Below are 25,010 nucleotides of genomic sequence, written 5' to 3'. Positions count from 1 at the left end.
AAATATGTTTCAATTTCACCACAGTGTGCATTGTTTAAAGTAACATCACTATCTGATTGTAGTCATGTATCAAATAGCAACACTACAGATAAACATATGGGATGTGTCCTTTTTTAATCAACATATGTTAAATGATTATTTAAATAATGCTCTTATTCACATGTCTGGAAGTATTTACTACTATATTGTGTTGTCCTGTTGTGTGTATCACTGTCTGTCTGTAATACTGTTCAGTTGCTGCCATAATAGAATCAAAGATAAGGTGAAAAAAAATTAAACCTTGCCAGCTATGTTGAGCAAATCTCAGATTAAATGTCATTGTTAACCAAACAAGATGATGCCTGAAAAGGTCAAAGTTGAGTAAGGGTATAGAGTGGAGTTGAAGTATATAGCAAGTTAACTGGGAGTTGTCGTCTTGTGAAAAGCTGTCTTGGCAATTTTTGTTTTGCTTGACAAGGGAAAGATTGCAATTGTTCTGGATCATTTTCTTCATGACAGTGTCACAATACACAACATTTGCTGCAATGTATGTCCTTGTGCTGGATGTCTTACATGATTGAAAGCAGGAGTGCCAAACACTTTACCAAGAATACAGTGATCTTTTAATGTATGGCATGAACATGGGAGAACCAGTACATGGAAGGTACACAGAAAAGACAGTGTGAATGTGAAGTGTGCAGGCAAGACACTAAAAAGATAGAGATAAATGCTGTGGAAAGGTAGTACTGTATCTGTCCTTGAGATCAAGAGAAAGAAAATGAAAGAGATACACAAACACAGACAGTCACATGGGCTTAGTGTGGTCTAGTGCTAGTCTGTCTGCTTATTCAGTTACTACCATGTTCTATTAAATTAGATTTGCATCCTTATTAACTGTTAAGTGTGCAGAGAGCACAGAATTGTGGTCAGGTATTAACACCTTATTAAGGTTCTTTTAAATTTTATTTCTGTCTTTCATTTTGCATTTTTTTAAATGACAGCTGAAGTAATAGCTTACATAATTAAAACTAAAGTAGCATCAGTCCTGGATGCCATCAATATTTCTAGTTTTTTTTTAATATAAAATAACGGTAACCTAAATGTTGAAGGTTTGTCATTTTCTGGCATTTGTGGCTAGTAAAAGGCAGTGATTTGTGCTTCAGCTAAATTAGAAGTTCTAATAGGTCCATGCTTGGCACAATTGTATCACTGAATTTTAAAATGCATTAATCTATCTCATTAACAAAAATTGCACTACTCATGAGCAGAGGAACAATTTTCCAGTGCTGGTCATTTCTGCACACATGTGGCACTATTTTTGAAGTTGCAGCCAAAGTTTGCATCTGAGTTCCCTGGCAGTCTAGTGGGGAAGATAATGGTCTACCTCTACCTTGCTTTTGTATGAATGTTTCAATGTTTCTAAGCTCTCCAATGGTATAGAAAGGGGTGAGTCTATAATCCTTGCAGTGTCATGGATGAAACGTGCATCCAAATTGTTGCTGATCTAGTGGGAAAGGATATGAGTCCCAAGTTCCTTCATGGGTTAATGAAGGCGATTCCTCCAAAGTCCCTAGTGATGATGGAATGATATGTCCAAGTTCCTTCAGAGCTGTTTTAGTAGGCAGCACTTGTTGATTTCCTAGTAGTCTAATTTGTGGGATCTATGTCCATAATTTTGATACATCTGGCGAGGTGGATCTGATTCTTCTGGCAGTCCACTGGGGAGAGAGTTCTACATCAAAGTTCCTTGGTGGCTTAGTAAGAAATAGGGATCGCTGCTTGTTTTTCCTAATAGCCTAATGAAGAATGTGTTTGAACCCCTAGGAATCTGGTAGTGATAGGAGGGGAACTCCTTTTAAAAACTTCTGTAGGCTGTTAATCCTGCACACTTAACTTTTCGGTAGAAAATTACCATGAATGTTTTGTACAGACTCAAAAATTGCTGATATGACAAAGTATTGGTGTACGTATGTAGTGTAGGTGTACACATCACACCTCTCAGAAATAGCTCAAAGCAGTTCACAGACAATCCATTTTAAGTACACTGACTGTTGCAATGTAGGTAAACATTGTAACCAATAGGGTGCTCGGGTGATGTTAGGAAGTATTTCTTCACACAAAGTATAGTGGAAATCTGGAACTCTCTCCCAAAAAAAAGGTTGAGACTAGATCAATTGAAAATTTCAAAATTGAGATTGATAGACTTTTGTTGGGCAAGGGTATTGAGGGTTAATGAACCAAGGCGGGTAGACGGAGTTAAGATACAGATCAACCATGAGTTCATTGAGTGGTGGAATAGGCTCGAGGAGATGAATGACCTACTCCTGTTCCTATATGAGAACAGTAAGATCCCTCAGACATAACTAAATTAATAAGTTAATCTTTTTTTTGGTGGTGGTGTTGGTTGCAGGAGAAATGTTGGCCAGGAAACCCTCCTTGAATAGTGTGAAGAGATGTTTTACATCCTGCTGAACAGGTAGAGGAGGCTTCAGTCTTGCATCTCATTTGAAGGCCACCTGTGACAATGAGGCATTCCCTCAGTATTACACTGAAGTGTCAGATTGGATTACTTTCTCAAGTCTGGGAGCAGATTTGAACCCACAAACCGGTGACCGTGCCAGCAATTGAGCCAATTTAGAAAGCACAGTAAGTTATGTAGATGAAATCAGGAGGTTACAAAGTGACATGGACAGATTAAGTGAGTGGGCAAAACTGTAGCACTTTGGATCCACAAAAAAAATTGAATATTTTCTTAATGGTTATGAGACTAGGAACCACCGAGGAGCAAAGGGATTTGGGTATCCAGGTACACAGATCACTAAAAGCGAGTGCACAGATGCAGAAAGTTGTTGTGTATGTAATATGTATGTTACTTTAAACCTATGGCCAGGGCAGCACTACTTTGTAGGGCGTAGTGATACCGTAGTACCACTCCTGGCCATAGGGGTATAAATAGTACTGTGGGTACTGATCTCCCCTCAGTTCCCGCCTGTTGGTATGAAGTAAAGACCTACGTCGAACCTTCTAAGCTGTCTCTTCCTTATTGTATTAAGTATATTCGCATACTTTACACTGGCGTCGAGTAACGTTCGAACTCACCAGTACAAGGTGCAACAAAGGATCGGTAGCCGTACGGGGAGAGAAGCTTCTTACCAGCCTGCAGAGTCCAGCATCGACCGAAGGAGGCCGCCCAGTTCAGGAGGAGTGGCAGCAACAGAGCGAGAGAGAGGTTTCCAGCGGAGGCTGTGGCAGCTGAGAGAAGAGGCTGAACAGGCGTTCCAGACACGGGGCAAAAGTCCACCCAGGGCCAGGTAAACTGCAATCCTTCCCAGGGAACGTGAGCTGCAAGGGCCAGAACGGGCAGGCGATCTGGGGAACAAACGGAGCCACGAGGACTAGCGGGCCACGAGAGGGGAAGGTCGTTGTAATAGCGGCGGTGGCAATAACGGGAGCTGCAAGGGCCAAAAATAACGAACCTGGAGAGACGTCGTTGACAGCAGAGGGAGAAAAGGCGGGAAAAGCGCCATCTAGTGGACAAAGGGGAAAAGTTTTTCTCTTCAGCAGTTATAGAAAAAAAACAACAGCGCCATCTAGTGGAAAAAGGCGGGAAAACCTCTTCAGCAGTTTTAAAAATGGCTAAAGAAGCTCGGTTGTCAGAATTTGTTGCCGACATAGAAGAATGGGACGCATATGTAGAAAGGCATGAACTTTATTGCATAGTAAACAAGGTGAAAGATGACGAAAAGGCAGCAACCTTATTAAATTCTATGGGGGCAAAAACATACGGTCTGCTGAGGAATCTTCTTACTCCAGAAAAGCCAGCAGACAAAACGTATGCCCAAATTGTTGATACGTTAAAGGAACATTTAAACCCTAAGCCACCATTTATAGCGGAAAGGTACCGCTTTTACAGACGCGACCAAAGGAATGATGAGTCGCAGGCAGCCTATTTGGCTGAGCTCAGATGGTTGTCCAAACATTGCCAGTTTGGAGCCTTTTTGGCGGAAGCGATCAGAGACAGATTTGTCTGTGGCATGTTAAATGAGAGTACACGAAAATGGTTGCTAGCCAAGAAACAGCTCAGCCTAGATCAGGCGATGGAAAAAGCATCGCAACATGAAGCAGCAGCACAGGGTGCTGCTCAAATATGACAAAATACAACCGGCTATGACACCCATGAGGTGACATTTCACAAAGGTAAATGCTACCGTTGTGGCAAAACCACCCACGACCAAAGTAATTGTTAGTTTCATGATAAAATATGCCGGCAGTATGGGAAAAAGGGGCATATAGCGAAAGTTTGTCGGTCGGGTACGAAACCCAATAGTGGGGGCAATCCGAGCAGTACCAAGGCAAGGACAAAAATACATAAGATATCTGACAGTAGCTCAGACGAGTCACAGGAAGGCACAAAAGCAGAGCCTAAAGGTCTGGGATGTCTCAAGTTATATGGTGTAGACAAAACGGAGGACCACAGCACAATGTGGGTTAAAATGAAGGTAGCAGGCGTCGAAGTTAATATGGAGCTGGACACGGGTTCAGCCCTATCAGTAATTAATGAACAAGATTATAACAGGCTGTTCAAACGCATTCCCTTAAAGGATACCGAAATCAAATTAAAAACATATACGAGACAAAAAGTTTACCCGAAGGGAAAAATGCAAGTAACAGTTAAATACAACGGCAGAAAAGTGCCAGGACTTTATTTATACGTCCTACCAAACGGTGGACCACCACTTTTGGGTAGGGAATGGATAAGAAAAATCCATTTCGACTGGAAGTCGATACACAAGATAAAAGTAGAGACCACCAAGGATGATACAACCATTACAAACAGGCTGTCGAAAATATTGGCAAAAACGCCAGAGGTGTTCCAACAAGGGCTGGGGACCTTAAAGGACATTAGAGCAAAAATAACTATTGCTCAAGACGCAAACCCCAAGTTTTGTAAGGCCAGACCGGTGCCTTACGCCATTCGGCCAGCTGTGGAAGCAGAACTGGATGCCTTAGAGAGTGCAGGTGTCCTTACAAAGATTGAGTGGAGTGAGTGGGCCATGCCCATCATCCCAGTTATAAAGAAATCTGCAAATAACACGCCGGGGGAACCAAAGAAGGTTCGCATTTGCGGGGATTTTAAGATCACTATTAACCCAGTCCTGCACACGGTACAGTATCCGCTGCCGCGGATAGAGGACATATTCGCATCGTTAGCTGGGGGTAGACACTTTACGAAGATTGACCTTTGTCAAGCTTATCTACAGATGGAGGTGGAGCAGGACTCGAAAAAGCTCCTAACGATTAACACACACAAGGGATTGTACCAGTACAATCGCCTGGTATTTGGTGTGGCGTCCGCCCCAGCCATATGGCAGAGGACCATGGAACAGGTCCTACAGGGCATTCCAGGAACGCAGTGCTACCTGGATGACATCCTGGTGACAGGACAAACGGATAACGACCACCTCGCTAACCTGGAGCGAGTACTTCTGCGGTTGCAACAATACGGACTCAGGGCGAACAAGCAGAAATGTGAGTTTTTCCAGGAACGTATCTCATACTGTGGTCACATTATAGATAAGGAAGGCCTGCATAAGTCCCCGGAAAAGATCGAGGCAGTAGTGAAGGCCCCGCCCCCTGAGAATGTATCTCAGTTACGATCATTCTTAGGCCTTATAAACTATTACCATAAGTTCCTCCCGAACTTATCGTCCATTTTACATCCACTATATTCATTGCTGCAAAAGGGAGTCTCCTGGAATTGGGACGAAGCGTGTGAGGCTGCTTTTAAAAAGGGTAAACAACTCATTACATCAAAGGAAGTGCTCGCACACTTTGACCCAAAAATGCCAATGAGGTTGGCATGTGACGCCTCCCCATATGGTATAGGGGCAGTGTTGTCACACAAATTTCCCAATGGGACGGAGAGGCCAATAGCATTTGCCTCAAGGTCGTTAACTACAGCCGAAAGAAACTATGCGCAAATCGACAGGGAGGCCCTCAGTCTGGTGTGGGGTGTAAAAAAATTCCACCACTATCTACATGGGCAACATTTCACACTACTGACGGATCTTCAACCGTTGGTGTCCATATTTAATCCAACAAAAGAGGTGCCCCTGATGACGGCCCAAAGGCTACAGAGATGGTCACTGTTCTTAGGAGCACACCAGTACCTTATCGAATATAAGGGTACCAAACAGCATGGCAATGCGGATGGCCTGTTGTGGCTACCATTGCCTGCCAAGATCGAAGAGATAGCACAGGACCCTGTGGAAATATATCATACGGCGGTTATGGAACACTTGCCCATCACCAGCCAATGTATCGAGCGGGAAACACAGAACGACCCGACACTGGCAAGGGTTTACGAATTGACCGTGAAAGGCTGGCCGGCGCAGGGTGACGCATCATTGCCGGCGTTTTCGGCAAGGAAGGACCAGTTGTCCGTATGCCGGGGCACATTGATGTGCGGAGCCAGGGTGGTGGTCCCTCAAAAATTACAACATAAAGTGTTGCGGGACTTACACGAAGGTCATCTGGGGGGTGTCAAAATGAAAAGCCTCGCCAGAGCCTACGTCTGGTGGCCCGGCATTGACAGGGACATCGCGGAAGTAGCAAAAGCATGCCAAGGGTGCCAGATGGTACAGAACGTACCACCCCAAGCCCCACTACATCCGTGGGAGTGGCCCTCAACGCCGTGGCAAAGGATCCACATGGACTTCGCTGGGCCCTTCATGGATGCGATGTTCCTTATTGTAGTGGACGCCCACTCAAAATGGCCGGAGGTCATAAAGATGTCATCAACGACAGCCGAAAAGACGGTTGCAGCCTTAAGGACCATTTTTGCCCGAAACGGGGTGCCTGAGCAAGTCTGTTCGGACAATGGGCCACAATTTGTGGCAGAAGAATTTCAAGCATTCCTAAAAAGGAATGGAGTGCGACATTATACGTCCGCACCATATCATCCGGCTACAAATGGGCTGGCAGAGCGATTTGTACAGACTTTTAAAAAGGCCATCAAGGCGATGGGGGAGGAAAGGTTGCCACTACAACACAAGGTGGACAATTTCCTATTCGCGTACCGTAATGCTGCACATACGGTGACCAACCAGGCCCCCGCCGTCATGGTCTTTAATAGAAGGTTAAGGTCTCGCCTTGAATTGCTCAGACCAAACATCCGGAGAGATGTGGAAAACCGAGTATTTCGTAGGGCTCCTGACAGACAGACACGGAGCTTCGAGGTGGGGCAGCAAGTGTTGGCCCGTGATTATAGAAATGAAAAGTGGCGGTCTGGTACGATAAAGGCCCGCCAGGGACCCTTGATGTACACAGTGGATACTGGGGACGGCATAATCAGACGACATGCTGATCAACTTGTGGAGTCCAGAAACCCAACTGATTCACTACCTCAAACGTCTCAGCACATTGTTCCAGCGGAATCACGGCCCAGCTCGTCGCTACAGAAGTCTCAGGATTGCGAGGAGTTCATCACTCCAGTGATCTCCACGGCACAGGATGTGCTATCAGACACCGACGACTCCAGCGATGAAGTGGTGACAGAAGTACCGCCGCCTACACCGAGACCGACTAGAGAAAGATGTTATCCTAGTCGAGACAGGAGGCCTCCTCAGAGACTGAATCTATAACATGTTTCTTTTTATATATATATATATATATATATATCTATATAGACAACTCTGATGTAAATATGTTATGTATGTTGTGTTACCAAATGTTATTAGCCCTAGTTATGGTGCATCTGTTGACTTAATTGCACGGGTACGTTTTAATTAAAAGGGGAGGAATGTTGTGTATGTAATATGTATGTTACTTTAAACCTATGGCCAGGGCAGCACTACTTTGTAGGGCGTAGTGATACCGTAGTACCACTCCTGGCCATAGGGGTATAAATAGTACTGTGGGTACTGATCTCCCCTCAGTTCCCGCCTGTTGGTATGAAGTAAAGACCTACGTCGAACCTTCTAAGCTGTCTCTTCCTTATTGTATTAAGTATATTCGCATACTTTACAAAAGTAAACAAAGAGGCTAATGAAATGTTGGCCTTTATCTCAAGAAGGCTAGAATACAAAGGCAAGAAGTTATGCTTCAGTTGTACAGAGCCTTGGTCAGACCTCATCTAGAGTACTGCATTCCGTTTTGGGCACCTTCCCTCAGGAAAGATATATTGGCCTTGAAGGGGGGGTACAGCACCGATTCGCCAGATTGATACTGGGGCTTAAAGGGTTAAATTATGAGGACTGGTTGCATACATTCCTTTGACTTTAGAAGGTTGAGGGGTAATATAGTTGAGGTGTTTAAGAGGGATTCAGGAGAGTAGATACAGAGAACCTATTTCCTTTGGTGGGGAAATCAACAACAAAGGGACACCATCAAATATTAGGACTATGCCATTCAGAGGTGAAATCAGGATGCACTTTTTCACACACACAAAACCTGGAATCCAAAAGTCTGTGGCTGCTGGATCAATTGAAATTTTCAATACTGAGATCGATAGATTTTTGTTAGCTAAAGTATCAAGGGATATGGATCAAAGGCGGGTAAAGGGAGTTGAGTTACAGATTAGCTATGATCGAATTGAATGGCGGAACATGCTCATGGGGTTGAATGGGTCTACTCCAGCTCCTATGTTGCAAGCTATATTCAGTTTAATCAGTAAAATTAAAAATAGGGTCAAGCTATCCAAACCTGTACTCGGCTCTATTTTGTAAGTTTAGATTCTTTAGAAGTAATCAGAACTAGTATGATTTAGACCATTTTGAATTAGTGATTCATATTTGGCTCTCGTCCCTAGTTTTCATTGGAATACATAAATAAATAATGCACATCTCCAAAACAGGTGCACATAGAACCTTTGCCCTTGGTTTATTCCATCAAATACTGTCAACCACTGATAGCTAAGAACATCTGTCTCTGGAGAACACAGTGCACTCCACAAGGCTGCATAGCTGTAAATGTTTTGAAGTATGTGTCAATCAAGTTAATAAAAGTAATCAAAGAAAACAAAGGCAACCTTTGGCAACATGCTAAGAATCTCAGTGCGATCTGAAACAAATGTTTTGCAGTTAATTAGGAATTTTTAAAAATAAAATATTTTAATGAGCCAAACTAAACAAGCACCCTAAAATTACATTTACTGTCAACAAAATCTGAGTTCTAACAACAGAACACTAATAAACACAGACCATAATATTTCAAGGGCTGATTTTAACCCTCACCCAGAGGGAATGGTGTGGGCGGGGAGGTTAAAGTCATGTCTGTGCCACCCTGCACCCTTCCCGCCCCCCACCATTTTAACTGACCCCTATCACTAATCAACCCTGGCAAGAGTGTGATAGGATGACTGCTGGGAGACAAAGGATACCTTCTGCAGGCCTTGGCTGATGACACCCCTGTGCAGCCCTACCGTGCTGATGAGCGGCAAAGTTACAATTGGAACCAGCGCGCAACTGCGATCCCTACAAAGTTCATGATAGAACTGCCCAAGCAGAGGTTTAGATGTTTGGACCAGTCTGGTTGGGTGGCGGGGGGTAGTAGAATGTCACTCATTGTCATAGTCTGCTGCATATTGCACAACATTGCATTGCAGACAGACCTGCATTTGGAGGAGGAAAAACAGCAGCAGCAGCCATCAGATGAGGAAGACCTGGGGGAAGGAGAGGAACAAGCAGAGGAAGGAGAGCTATATCAGCGCCTTGAAGCCAGAGATGTCAGGGATCAGCTCATAGCTCAGCGATTCCATTGAGATTCTCGTATCTTGCCCTGAGAACTTAGAAGGAGCCCCTCTGTATGACAGTCCTTGTCACATTCTTCACCACTCCCTTCAACCTGCATTGAAGGACATTCAAACCATTCACAGATAACTTCTATATCAATGACATCCTGACCATGCAGATTGAGAAGCTGCTATTAAATCACACTGCAGACCAAAGTGCCAAATGTGATAAAGGTGACTAATTGAATGTCATGCATATTCAATGGCTTCCATTTATTTCTCACCCAGGTGATCAACCCGCTGAGCATACAGCATCAGGCGCTCCACTCCTCCCAGGCACCAGCTCAGACATTGGCACTCTGCATGGGTTAGATAGCGAGCTAGACTGGTCTGCACGTGGTGAAATGCAGCAGTGGCCAATAGCAGCAACTGGTGGCAGAGACAGCACAGGGAGAGACCTTGGTGGAGGGCAAGGCCCTGTCCAAGCTCTGCTGAGGATGATAGACATGAGGAGTTCCAGGGGCCAGCCATTAGAAGTTAACTGCTGGCCTCATACTGACAGCTGTACAAGGTATTGGAAGGTGTGCCAAGGAGTTTCACCACTGTGGCTGAGAGTGTGGAGGAGTCTGCATCTAGCCTCTGTGGTGTCATCTCACATGGCAGTGCCACTCTGCTATCTACCCTGGATAATAAGCTGCAGCAGAGCCCCCACAGTAGGAGTCCATGCTAGCACAATTTGCAGCTTTGGTGGAAGCTTAAACAGTTGCAAACTCTGGGCTCCACAATGGAAAGGATAGTGGATAGAATGGATAGCAGCTTTGAAGGTGTCGGTCATCTTCTGCAGTCTGCTCTCTGGCAGATTACTGGATGCGGTGAGCCCAGACCTAAGGGAGTGGCAGTGGTGGGAAGGGAGCAGTACATGCCAGTCTCTCTCAGGATGTCAGCATGTCTGCACATTTGCCACCCCCAGCCTGATCCAGTACTTTCCATGGTACTAGCTAGCCAGTTGGGCCAGACTGCTCCAGTCACAGCCAAGTTGTAGCAGTCTGCAGCAGGGGCCTCGGAGGCTGCAGCATCTCCGGGGTTCACACATGAGGAGGAGCAGCAGCCTTCCAAAAGCTCTACTCAGGCCACTAAGGGAGCACCTGCAGGGGCAGCAGAATTAGGAAACCTTCTTTCAAGATTAATGAGGCCGGGAGTTAAAATAGCCCGAGGCTCATGGCGACAATGTCATTGGCTTTACCACCCACCCATTCCCCGCACACACGATGCCCACACGATACCCGCCCCAAGGTAAAATGTGGTCTTCAGTGTGGGTGGTAGGTCAAACCCTCAACACAGCTTACTCAAGCCTCTCTCTCCACTGTTTTAGCAGAGATGTTAACCCAATTAAAATACACAGGTGAATCTAATAACCCACAGTGCAATTTCCTTCTTTCAAATACAATATTGGTAATTAGAAATGAGAATTTGGGTTAATTCAGACTTTAGATTCTTCCCATCTTCCAAAATTTGGATGAGCTGAATACATAGTCCAAAAAGAAAGATAGTGCTTTGGAGATTATTAGGGAGAAACTTCTGAATGTGTTAGATATACAAAAGAACACCTCGATTCTTAATAGAAAGTTGGACTCTGTCATTAGTGAAGGTTTCTGAAGGAGTGCACAACTACCATATTACTGCCAATGGTCCAATAACAAAGATCTATGAAATATGAAGTGTAAAATATCTACCATATCACTGCCTGTATGGCACCATCCATAGCAGCTAACCAGTATGACAACTACCCCATTACAAATGTGCTGTGAAATTTTCCTGAGGACAGGACCACTCCACTCTGATGGAGAATTTGGAATTTTCTGAAAAAAATCTAAATCAACCAATTGGAATTGATCAGAGTTTAAACTGATGGTTTGGAAGTCATCAGTATTGGCAGCAAATCAATGGTGTTGGCATATTGAGGGCACAATGTATTGGTGCTCCAATATGTAGTGCTGGGTTATGAGCTGGCATGCAATTTTCCCATGTAATGAGTTTCCAAACTCTCCCATGTTTTAAAGAAAGACTCCTTTTAATGGAAATGGTAGCAGGTTACCTGCCAGTCCTCTCTGGCAAAGGAATGCTCTGGTACAGAATATAGGGGCATAAAGTTTTTACATTCTCTCAGCTTAGCTCCATGGTAGCACCCTTGCCTCTGAGCCAGAAGATTATGGGGGCAAAATTAGGCTCTGTAGCACCTATTTTTTGGGCATTATGATGCTTCTTAAACTACCAAAATGGTGTCTGTGATGCCCGTGCACACTTCTGAAGGAACATGCTCCAGACGCCATATTTATAAAGGGCTTACCGCGCGCATTCCTAATAACCGTCGGCAGCATGCAGAATAGGCAGATCATGACATCAATCAGCGTGTAACGCTGATTTGATGCCAGTGCTGCCATTTTGGAGCTCCAAGCTTCAGCCTGCACCCTCTCTTAGCCTCGAACAGCTAAATATGTGTTCAACGGCATGAAGGACTCCACCGCCCACCCCCCTGCAGCACTATATTTAAAGGGTTCATCAACTACTTATAGGTTTGTTGCTGGGTTATTTCTTCTGGCTGTTGCTGCAATTCTACACATTTTGGGTGCTTTTCCATACATGTTTAAAGTTTCAGTAGTCTACAGGGAGTGGTCTGGCTGGTACTGAAGTACTTTTTTGGTCACTTAAAGGCTTGTGCACAAACCAGTTGCTTCCAGACATGGGTAGCCTAGTGGAACTTCCCATTGAGCATGACTGGAGGAATGGGCAGAAGCCACGCAGAGCAGGACACGCTGCTAGAAGAGGGAGGAGGGGAGAAGTGCTCTCATCAGGAGGCCATATCTTTGGGGAGCTGATCTGTTGGAGAACAGATTGCTGGAGTGCTGTGACACCCTGGAAGCCCTTTTGCACACTGGTATCCAGGGTCATGATGTCAGCAGTCTGAGCTTCCACTGTAGCATTCTGACATTGGATGGATGTGCTGCAATAGAAGCTGAGACATCATCCATCAGATGCTGCATCATCGTTGGCTCCACAGGTGTGTTGATGGAGTTGGCAACCCATTCCATGCTGGAAAGGATGGGCTCCAAGCTCTGCACAAAGCCCTGTGCCAAGTTGGTGCTGGACTCCTCCATACTCCTTGAAATTGAATGCAAGCTTCCCAGTGCACCAAGTATTTGGGTGTGTAAACCCATCAGCCACCTTCTGTAGCTTGGCCCATCGAAGTCATCATCTGAGTCCTCTGCAACAGAACCAGTGTACGACCTTGCTCTACGGCGAGCTGGCACCTGTGCTATCCTTTTCCCCAGCCCTGGTTCCAGTGCACTTGTGCCCGGTGTCTCTCCAAGTCCAGATCCTGCCTCCAGCTTACCCTCCAATTTACACTTTGTGTCAGTATCTGAGCTGGTGGCTGCAACTGTGAAATCAAGTGATGGTGTATCTTCATCTTCACTTTCTTTTGGCTCCTCCTCCACTGGCTGGGCAGCTTCCAGTTCTTGAGTATCTGAAATGAAAAAAGGACAAGGGTTGGGTTGTGTTGAGGGGAGAGGAGAATGTACAAAGTGCATGCTTACACCATCTGCAGCTTGTAAGTCAGAAGAGATTGAGGGATGAGGGAGAAGTGGGATGAAAGAAAGAGGATTAGGTATGCAGATATCCTCATCTTAAATGGCTTCAGCCTCGCTGGTGGCCACGGTCTTAGCAATAGGCCTTCCCATAATGGCCAGCACTGTCTACTCCATGGGGGTTAAAACATGCAGATGCACCTCTCCCCCGCCCAGTTAAACCGAGGCCCCGTCTGCTCTCTCAGGTGGATGTAAACTATCTCATGGCACAATTTTGAAAAAGAGCAGGGGAGTTATCCTCTGTGTCCTGCCAATATTTATCCCTCAATCAACATCACTAAAACAGATTATCTGGTCATTGTCACATTGCTGTGTGTAAATTGGCTGCCGTGTTTCCTACATTACAAAAGTGACTACACTTCAAAAACTACTTCATTGGCTGTAAAGCGCTTTGGGGCATCCAGTGGTCGTGAAAAGTGCTATATAAATGCAAGTCTTTCTTTCTTACCTGTTCGGGTTGATGTAAAAGATCGTTTGAACTTTTTTCAGAAAAGAGCAGGCAGTTTCAGGTGTGTTTGGGCCTACATTCATTCCTTGTTCAACATTAATCCCTCAAATAACTAAAACAGATTAACTAATCATTTAACTCATTGCTGTTTGTGGGGACCCTACTGTGAACAAATTGGCTGCTATTTTTCCCTACAAAACAGTGACTGCACTTTAAAAGTAATTTATTAGCAATGAAGTGCTTTGAGATGTGAATGGTGCTACACTAGTTATTTCTGTTCTCGGTACTGGTTTCCAATATCAATAATGCCATCTTGGAGAATCACTGGACCATTTATGCATGCCTCCTAGTAGCCAGTCAGAAAGTGCCAATATCTAATGCCTGGGAGTAGATCTCCAGCCTGATCTCTCCCTGAGAAAGTTAGTTGGTACTGAGAATCTTTGGCCGCGAATTTAGTCGCGCTCGGGGCGGGTTTGGAGGTGGGTCCGCTGTCAAAATAGCAAAGATTGACAGCGGGTAGGAAACCCGCTATCAACCCGCCTCCACACGAGTCTCCCAGGTGTCTGGTCTGTCAGCGGAGAACTGACCCGACACCAAGCGGCGGGGGATACAATTCAGATTGTCAAACGGGTTGTTAAGAGCCAATTTAAGACTATTTTGAGGCTTACTTCTAATTTTACGTTCACCCTCACGGGTTACCTGCTGTTTGGGGAACACACCAGCTCAACCTGACGTGTTTTGAGTCTGCTCTGATGTTTCTGAAAAGCTGACAGCATCAGAAGTGGTGTAAAGGATGCCATGTTGCAGATGGTGAGTTTCAGAGCACAGAAACTGTTGGTTACTACATTTGTAAGACATATAGAGATTTCTTTAGCTTACAAGTTTTTAGATCCAACTGTATGTCCAGTGCCATCTCATTGGAACAACCTCTCTCACCATTGACAGATCGTTTCTGTCATCTCACCTGCAGCTGCCATCTATTGCAGCAACATCGGTGCCCTAGAAACTATCTCACCTCGCTCCTCTGAATCCTTCCATGATCAGCCCCAACACCAACATCACCAGGCACACCAACATCACCAACCTTCTCCACCATCACCTGATGCTGCACAGGGCATCAGCCCCTGACAACATTGCTGCCCAGGAGGCCAGCGATGGCATCACCATGGCCAGATTTACTTCACTTGACTGCCACATGATGTGCCAGGTTGACACCATTCCACACCAGCACCGTGAAGCATCCCTTGAATGTCCAAGCCATTCCATGCACACACATCACTATAGCGGGGAGGGGAGGAGAAAGTTATGTCTGAACAATCACTGGAACTCAGTAAGACACTTCTCAATGTGTGCTCAGATCTGTCCAAATAGGGGCACATTTGGAAAAATAGATTTCACTGTATGACAACACATTACCAGAAACTTCACATGGACTTTGGCTCTCAAGTGCCTATCCTTGTGTGTTGTTAGTTGGTATGCTTGCAGTAGGATGGGGTGAGTGTGAGGGGTGGCTAGTGAGGTGGGGAAGTGATAAAGTAGATAGAGAGGGTTGGGTGGAGGTGCAAGGTAAGTTGGTGAGAGTAAGGATGTGCAGGGGAAGGGTATGGAAGGCAGAGTGATGGGGATGTGTTGAGTGGCACAGCAGGGTGAGTTTGAGTGTGGCTTTGCAGTAACATTTCATGATCCATTGAGATCATTGAAAGGTTGGTGCCACTGCAGCCAGGGACCCCTGACGACATGCCTGTTTTTGCCTTCCTGTGCAATGTGCAACCAGGCTGCGTTGGTGTCCTGGAGAGGTCTCTTCTGCCCTTTGAAGTGAAGAGAACCTGCGTGCTGTGACTCCCTCCATAAGCATATGGAGGGAGTCATTGGAGAGCCTGGGTGCAAGCATCCACCTCTGTGCAGTCATTGTCAGTGTTTGCAGCACTTCAGTGCTATCAAACACTGACAGCACAACTGTCAAACTCAAAGTGGCCGTGGTCACTTTAAGGAAACCGGCTGCTGACGCGTCATCAGACCCGCTTCCTGTTAATTGGTCAGGAAACCCACAGGGCAGGCTTAACCAGGCCAATCATGGGAAAATCACGTCTACAGGGTGGCTGCAGCTGGGAGCGGGAGCGGAACCAAGAAACCTGCCACCATCCCACCTCATCCATTAAATTCGCAGCCTAAGTGTTTGGGGAAAAATGAAATGGGGGGAAAAAAAACTATTATTTTAGTAAATACTATAAAATGCAGCCCAATATAAATGGTCAGTGGGTCCATAAATTACAAGCGATTTCCCAGATAAACTTTGTGATGTTTCAATGCTACTTCCATTGATTGTGCTTGAATAAAAGCAGAATAATAAATGCAGTGGTTGAAGGTACATTGGCTGTTAGATGATAGTAGTCCTGCAAGGCTATGGACTATCTCTTAACCGGATTGATAATGCACATTCTGAATTGCAAATTCTTTATCACAATTAGCTTCTGTTACAGTGATTGTTACGGACAGAATTACTTTTGTAAAAAAAAATTCCATAGGTGATTCTCACACTAGATGGTCATAAAAAGATATATTGTTGGGTGAAATCCACCAGGTAAAGGTGAAAAATGTCACTCTTTTTCCCATGTTATTCAAGCTGCATGGCACAATTGTTAGATGAGCAAGGAAATACAGAAGCTTTGGTGTGTTGAATGTTGTGTTGCATTTTAGTTCAGCTGGAATGATGGTGTTATACATGGGGAAAGGGTAACCTGGCATTTAGAAAATCATATTGGCCCAGAAATTCGGGTTGGAGGCTTCCCACGGGTGCAAGCCTCCAACCTGCACTTACCTAGCGTGCCGGCCGTTGAGCTGTGGGCCCGCGTGGGATTCCGATCCTGGGCCTGCTTCAACTGTCGGCGCACAGCGCTTGTGTATCCCAGGGGCGCAGTTAGTTCGATGCATCCCCTGGGATCACGTGGGCCATGGAGAGCCAATGGTAGCAGGGAAATGCCCATTCATAAAATTGACAGGAAGAGCTGTCAACACCATAAATACTATAAGCCCCAAAACATCACTAAAACTTCAAATAATTTTTTTTTAAATCACATTTTTAAAATAACTAAATTATATAAAATAACTATTAAGCAATAATTTAAATTTTTGAAAAAATTAATTACATTTTCTAACAGGGCTAAAAATAAACTTACCTTTCTTTAAAGTATTAAAAAATAATAAACCTGTGGAAAAAATGTTTTAATTTTAATTTTAATTAATTCACCACTTACCTTGTTAAAAACAGGCCTTGTGCCTGCTTTTTATATGTGTAACTCCTGGAGACTTGCCCTCCCGGAAAAACCTGGAAAAAAAAACATAAGTTCAATGCTCATGCGCTGCCTCTCCGGCACACGCGTTCCACCTCTGAACCCCTTCTTTCAAGGGAACGGAAGTTCCGGTTTCCAGCGCATGCGCAGTGCATGCACAAAACCAGCACTTCCATTGGGCCTACAGGTGAGTACCCCGTGCATACTCACCCGTGGAGACCCGAATTTCTGGGCCAGTATGATTAGACAGAGTCAACATGGTTTCATGAAAGGGAAATCTCGTTTAACAAATTTATTAGAGTTTTCTGAGGATGTAACTAGCAGGGTAGATAAAGGGGAACCAGTGGATGTAGTATATTTGGGTTTCCAAAAGGCATTCGAGTGCCACATAAAAGGTTGTTATGCAAGATAAGTGCTCATGGGATTGGAGTAATGTATTAGAATGGATAGAGGATTGGTTAACTGACAGAAAACAGAGAGTAGGTATAAACCGGTCTTTTTCAGGTTGGCAGGCTGTAGCTAGTTGGGTGCTGCAAGGATCAGTGCTTGGGCCTCAGCTATTTACAATTTATACAAATGACTAAATGAATGGACCGAGTGTAATGTAGCCGAGTTTGCTGCTGATACAAGATAGATGGGAAAGTAAGCTAGATGGGAAAGTAAGCTGTGAGGAGGACACGAAGAGCCTGCAATGGGATATAGACAGGTTAAGTGAGTGGGCAATAAGGTGGCAGATTTTTTTTTTTAATTTTTTATTCATTGATGGGATGTAGGCGTCACTGGCTGGCTAGGTCTGCATTTAGTGCCCATCCCTAATTGCCCTTGAGAAGATGGTGGTGAGCCGCCTTCTTGAACCGCTGCAGTCCATATGGTGTAGGTACACCCACAATGCTGTTAGGAAGGGAGTTCCAGGATTTTGGCCCAGCGACAGTGAAGTAATGGCGATACAGGTCCAAGTGAGGATGGTGTGTGGCTTGGAGGGGAACTTGTAGGTGGTGATGTTCCCATGCGTCTGCTGCCCTTGTCCTTCTAAGTGGTAGAGGTTGCGGGTTTGGAAGGTGCTGTTGAAGGAGCTTTGGCGAGTTGCTGCAGTGCATCTTGTAGATGGTACACACTGCAGCCACAGTGCGCCGGTGGTGGAGGGAGTGAATGTTGAAGGTGGTGGATGGAGTGCCAATCAAGCGGGCTGCTTTATCCTGAATGGTGTCGAGCTTCTTGAGTGTTGTTGGAGCTGCACTCATCCAGGCAAGTGGAGAGTGTTCCATCACACTCCTGACTTGTGCCTTGTAGATGGTGGAAAGGCTTTGGGGAGTCAGGAGGTGAGACATTCGCCGCAGAATTCCCAGCCTCTGGCCTGCTCTTGTAGCCACAGTATTTATATGGCTGGTCCAGTTCAGTTTCTGATCAATGGTAACCCCCAGGATGTTGATAGTGGGGGATTCAGTGATGGTAATGCCATTGAATGTCAAGGGGAGATGGTTAGAGTCTCGCTTGTTGGAGATGGTCATTGCCTGGCACTTGTGTGGTGCGAATGTTACTTGCCACTTGTCAGCCCAAGTCTGAATGTTGTCCAGGTCTTACTGCATCAGTGTCTGACGAGTCTCGAATGGTGCTGAACAGTGTGCAATCATCAGCGAACATCCCCACTTCTGACCTTATGATGGAGGGAAGGTCATTGATGAAACAGCTGAAGATGGTTGGGCCTAGGACACTGCCCTGAGGAACTCCTGCAGTGATGTCATGTGATTGAGATGAATGACCTCCAATAACCACAGCCAACTTCCTTTGTGCTAGGTATGATTCCAACCAATGGAGAGTTTTCCCCTTGATTCCCATTGACTTCAGTTTTGCTAGGGCTCCTTGATGCCACACTCGATCAAATGCTGCCTTGATGTCAAGGGCAGTCACTTTCACCTCACCTCTTGAGTTCAGCTCTTTTGTCTATGTTTGGACCAAGGCTGTAATGAGATCAGGAGCTGAGTGGCCCTGGCGGAACCCAAACTGGGCGTCAGTTAGCAGGTTATTGCTGAGTAAGTGCCGCTTGATAGCACTGTCGACGACACCTTCCATCGCTTTGCTGATGATTGAGAGTAGACTGATGGGACAGTAATTGGCCGGGTCGGATTTGTCCTGCTTTTTGTAGACAGGACATACTTGGGCAATTTTCCACATTGCCGGGTAGATGCCAGTGTTGTAGCTGTACTGGAACAGCTTGGCTAGGGGCGCAGCTAGTTCTGGAGCACAAGTCTTCAGTACTATTGCCGGAATGTTGTCAGGGCCCATAGCCTTTGCAGTATCCAGTGTCTTCAGCCGTTTCTTGACATCACATGGAGTGAATTGAATGGGCTGAAGACTGGCATCTGTGATGCTGGGGACCTCAGGAGGAGGCCGAGATGGATCATCCACTCGGCACTTCTGGCTGGAGATAGTTGCAAATGCTTCAGCCTTGTCTTTTGCACTCACGTGCTGGGCTCCACCATCATTGAGGGTGGGGATATTTTTGGAGCCTCCTCCCCCTGTTAACTGTTTAATTGTCTACCACCACTCACGACTGGATGTGGCAGGACTGCAGAGCTTTGATTTGATCCGATGGTTGTGAGATCGCTTAGCTCTGTCTATCGCATGTTGCTTCCGTTGTTTGGCATGCAAGTAGTCCTGTGTTGTAGCCTCACCAGGTTGACACCTCATTTTTCAGTATGCCTGGTGCATGCTCTCCTGCACTCTTTGTTAAACCAGGGTTGATCTCCTGGTTTGATGGTAATGGTAGAGTGAGGGATATGCCGGGCCATGAGGTTACAGATTGTGGTTGAATACCGTTCTGCTGCTGCTGATGGCCCACAGCGCCTCATGGATTCCCAGTTTTGAGTTGCCAGATCTGTTTGAAATCTGTCCCATTTAGCACGGTGGTAGTGCCACACAACACGGTGGAGGGTATCCTCAACATGAAGACGGGACTTCGTCTCCTCAAGGACTGTGCGGTGGTCACTTCCACCAATGCTGTCATGGACAGATGCATCTGCAACAGGTAGATTGGTGAGGATGAGATCAAGTAGGTTTTTCCCTCTTGTTGGTTCCCTCACCACCTGTCGCAGACCCAGTCTGGCAGCTATGTCCTTTAGGACTCGGCCAGCTCGGTCAGTTATGGTGCTACCGAGCCACTCTTGGTGATGGACATTGAAGTCCCCCACCCAGAGGACATTTTGTGCCCTTGCTACTCTCAGTGCTTCTTCCAATTGGTGTTCAACATGAAGGAGTACTGATTCATCAGCTGAGGGAGGGCGGTAGGTGGTAATCAGCAGGAGGTTTCCTTGCCCATGTTTGACTTGATGCCATGAGACCTCATGGGGTCCTGAGTCAATGTTGAGGACTCCCAGGGCTACTCCCTCCTGACTGTATACCACGGTGTATAATGTGAGGAAATATGAGGTTAATCACTTTGATAGGAAGAATAGAAAAACAGAATTTTTTTTAATGGTGAGAAGCTATTAAATGTTGGTGTTCATAGAGATTTAGGTGTCCTCATACAAGAAAGACAGTTAGCATGCAGATACAGTAAGCAATTAGGAAGGCCTTTATTGCAAGGGGGTTGGAGTACAAAAGTAAGGAAGTCTTGCTACAATTGTACAGGGCTTGGGGGAGACCACACCTGGGGGGAGAAATTCTGTTGCTAGCGCCACCGATTAATGCCTAAAGAGGCCGAGAAGTGGGGCGCTAGCCAAATTCCGGGCGGGCGCAAGGCGCCTAGCCACATATTGAGCATGCATTTAGCGCCGGCGCTAAATCTTAGCACCCGCTCATGGGCACAGGATGATTATGACGTCATTTGAGTGTGCAACGCCTTTTGGGCGCCCCGGACCAGAAATTCAGTGGCGCCCCCCTCCGAAGCGCCTGGCGCTAATAGTGACAGCTTACCTGGGCCTTACCAAGTCGCTCTCGGGCTGGAGGAGCGTTATTTAAAGGGGACTGGTGTGGTTTAAAAGCGGCAGCCATTTTTGGATCACAGCTTCCTCAAGAGCTACAAAGAGTTGCTGAGCTGCACACTGAGAGCCATTTGACCACTGAGCCAGCGCAGGCAGACGATCTTCAGCCTTCTGACCATCACCTTGCTGTTGGTGAGCCTTGACAATGGGGAACCTTCCTGTGGGCACTTATTATGGGGGCTGCATTGGAGGGGAACGTCCTGCTGCTGAATCATCTGGAAAGGGCACTGAGACGCAGGGAGAAGGGGGCAGGCATGGCCAGATGGAGGAGGGCCAACATACGTCGCCACAGCAGACCTTACGCTGGCAGGGTTATCTGACAGCAGTTTTCCTACATGAACATGCTGGAGGAGCAGTGTGTCAGAAGGCTGCGATTTAGAAAGGAGGTGGTGACTGAGCTGTGCCAGCTGCTTCAGCCAGATCTGCAGCCTCAGATAAGGTGCAGGACATCTCTGTCGGCGTCTGAGAAGATGGCTGCTGGCCTGAACTTCTACGCGAGCGGCTCTTCTCAGGCTGCGCGTCAGAGGCTGATCAGAAGTAGCTTCTGGGCCCCTCTCTCGGAATGCTTACTGCCATTCCAAGAACAGGAATGGAACCGGTCTGATACTCTCAAGCCTGTGAAGGGCAAAATGCATGTAAATAGCAGGCATGGCCATTGTAAATGAAGAAAGTGTTTCATTACACAAAATGTGGTTCCTTCAAACATGAGAAAGCTATGGCAACAGAAAGCAAAACTAATACACTGACACATAACTGGCTCTCACACCCGGGAGACTGTCCAAAATATAAATCACATTCCGACCATCTTCCTTGGCCTTGATTCCACTGCGCCAACCAAAGCATCCAATGCCCCATCAGTGAGGTGTTCCGCCCTCTGCCTCACCCTTTCCATGTCTTGCTAGGCTGGTGCGCCACAGGTAGGCTCCCACCGCTTTGAAGGCCTACAAGGCAGTGAGTGTGTCTGGTGATGCCAATTGACCTGCCCCTTTAAGAGCTGGCCGGCGCCACTGTGTCTCAGGGAAAGTGATTATTGACAGCACCCTCGCTGCGCCCCGCCGCGGCGAAATTGGGTTGCGCCGCCGGGTTAGCGCCTTAAGAGTAGCGTGCAGCGCCTGATTTAGCGCTGCAACCCAATATCGTGCTAGGTGGTGCTAAATTGCGCCTGGTGCTAAACTTTGCGCATCGCCAGGACTAGCGCCCCAAACGCGGCTATACCGAATTTCTGGGCCCTGGAGTCTGTGCACAGGTTTGGCCTCCTTATCTAAGGAAGGATATACTTGTGTTAGAAGTGGTGCAACAAAGGTTCACTAGTTTGATTCCTGGGACAAGAGGGTTATCCTATGAGGATAGATTGAGTAGATTGGGCTTATACTCTCTGGAACTTGGAAGACTGAGAGGTGATATAAGATTCTGAGGGAGATTGACAGTGTGAATGCAGAGAGGTTGTTTCCCCTGGCTGGAGAGTCTACAACGAGGGACATAGTCTCAGGATAAGGGATCAGCCATTTAAGACTGACATGAGGAATTTCTTCACTCAGAGGTTTGTGAATCTTTGGAATTCTCTACTCCAAAGGGCTGTTGATGTTGAATCGTTGAGTATATTCAAGGCTGAGATAGATAGATTTTTGGACTGTAGGGGAACCAAGGGATATGGAGATCGGGCAGGAAAGTGGAGTTGAGATCGAAGATCAGCCATGACCTTATTGACTGGCAGAGCAGGCTCAAGGGACTCCTGCTCCTAATTCTTATGTTCTTATCTTCTTAGGAAATTTAAATTGATATGGCAGCATAGGGAAAGTTTAAGTTTGAGACTAAAAGAGGGAGAACAGAATTAATGAAATCATTAGAATGGAAGCAGAAGGCTTAGCAGAAAATCTAAAGCAGTCCACTTTTCAGCATGAGTAAGCTTCACTGTGAGGAAATAATGTCAAAGGCGAAAGGGAAAGAAACAGGCAGCAAGGGAGTCTGTCAAAGCTTAGAGTTCTGTGGATGACCAGGGAGAGTAAAACTAAACTGAAACGTAAAAGGGAGGCATATGATAAAGTTAGGGCTAATGATACTAAAGGTAATAAGTAATATAGAAAGTGTAGTAGGGTAGTGAAAAGTTAGATTAGTAGGGCTAAAAGGGAATATGAAAAGATAGGAGATAATATAAAAGGAAATAGTAGGGACTTTTATTAAGCATATAAAAAGTAAGAGAACAGTTAAAGTGAGGCTAGAACCACTTGGGGATGGAGGAAGGAGTTATATTGTGTAGGATAAAGGTACAATGGAGACATCAAATATTTTACATCAGTTTTTACATTTGATGATAGAATTAAGAATATAAGTATATTAGAGAGGATATGAACAACTGATTGAACTAACTGTAAAAAAGGAATTGAATCTGAAAAAAGTGATCAGAACTCGAGGTGGATCAGTCATTGAGCCCTAATGGCATGCATCCTAGGCTGTTGAAAAAACTCAGAGTAGATGGCAGAGACTCTGGTCTCAAATTGTTAATCCTCCTTAAATATGCAACCTGTGCCATTGGTTTGGAGAGTAGTTGATGTAACATCCTTGTGCAAGAAGGGATAGAAGGATAAACTGGGCAATTATAGACCTGTTAGTCTAAGACCAGCTGCAGATAAATTCTTAGAATTCATAGGTTGAGGTAAACTTAATGAGCTTTTGGAAAAATATAGGTTAATCAAGGTCAGCCAGCCTGCATGTGTTAAAAGCATGTCATGCTTCATAAATTCAATATAGTTCTTTGAAGAAGTGACCTTTGTGTAGGTAAAGTAAATGTAGTGTATATGGATTTGTAGAAGCCATTCGATAACAAGATGCTTGTTAGAAAAAATAATGTGTATGATGCAATAGGAAATGTAGCAGCAAGTATAGAAAGTTGTTTGGACAAGAAACAACGAATTAGGGTCAATTGGCATTGCTTGGACTGGCGAAGGATCAGAAGTGGTATATATCAGAGGTCAGTGCTGGGTGTACTTTTGCTCTCGGGCAATATATAGATGATTTGCACTTTGGTATAGGGAACACAATCTCAAACTTCAAAACAAAAGTGGACAACAACAACAACTTGTATTTATATACTGCCTTTAACGTAGTAAAATGCCCCAAGGTATTTCACAGGAGTAGTATAAGACAAAAAAATTCACACCAAGCCACATAAGGAGAAATTAGCGCAGGTGACCAAAAGCTTGGTCAAAGAGGTAGGTCTTAAAGGAGGGAAGAGAGGTGGAGAGTGTTAAGTCCGTGAATGATTGAGCCACGGACCAGCAGGAGTGAAAACAAACAAGTCTTTACTGGTGGAAGTCAATAGTGAAACTAACAAACAGAGGCTCTCTAGCGCCTTTTATACAGGGGTGGTCACTGCCGGTACTGCAGTCTGAGACCAGTTATTCTCTTAAAGGTACATACACAACAATTCCTCCCCTTTTTAGATAAACAGTATATAACATTCATTTAACAACTAAATGATAACGAATTACAATCACAATTACTGTTGCTAGATACATTGGTTAAGTTTAAGCAATTATAAGTTCAGTCTTTGAGGAGGCTTCCTGATTCTGTCTGGATAACGCCTCTTTGGGGTATCAGGTTCTTCTGGCAATGTTGCGTCGGGATCAATGTCTTTGTTTGGTTCATCTGCTTCCAATATTACCGGTTCTGCGGTAGCTGCAATTGGAACGTCAATTTCATTACCAGGTGTATCAGATCGTGGTGTGGAGTTGACGTTTTCCAGTGACTCTAGAATCTGGTCAGCATGGCATCTTACAATGCTCTCCCCAACGTCCACGGTATACATGAGAGGTCCTTGTTGTGTACAAATCGTTCCTGGCTGCCATTTCTCAGTGCGGTAGTCCCGGGCCAAAACTAGTTGACCTATCTTAAAACTCCTGGTCGGCCTTTCATTCATATTCTGAAACTGCCTGTTCTCCA

This window comes from Somniosus microcephalus, chromosome 13 (genome assembly GCF_052327205.1).
Source record: "Somniosus microcephalus isolate GS21.2 chromosome 13, FLI_Smic_1.0, whole genome shotgun sequence".
In the NCBI taxonomy this organism is placed as follows: domain Eukaryota; kingdom Metazoa; phylum Chordata; class Chondrichthyes; order Squaliformes; family Somniosidae; genus Somniosus; species Somniosus microcephalus.
This window is presented reverse-complemented; position numbering follows the sequence as displayed.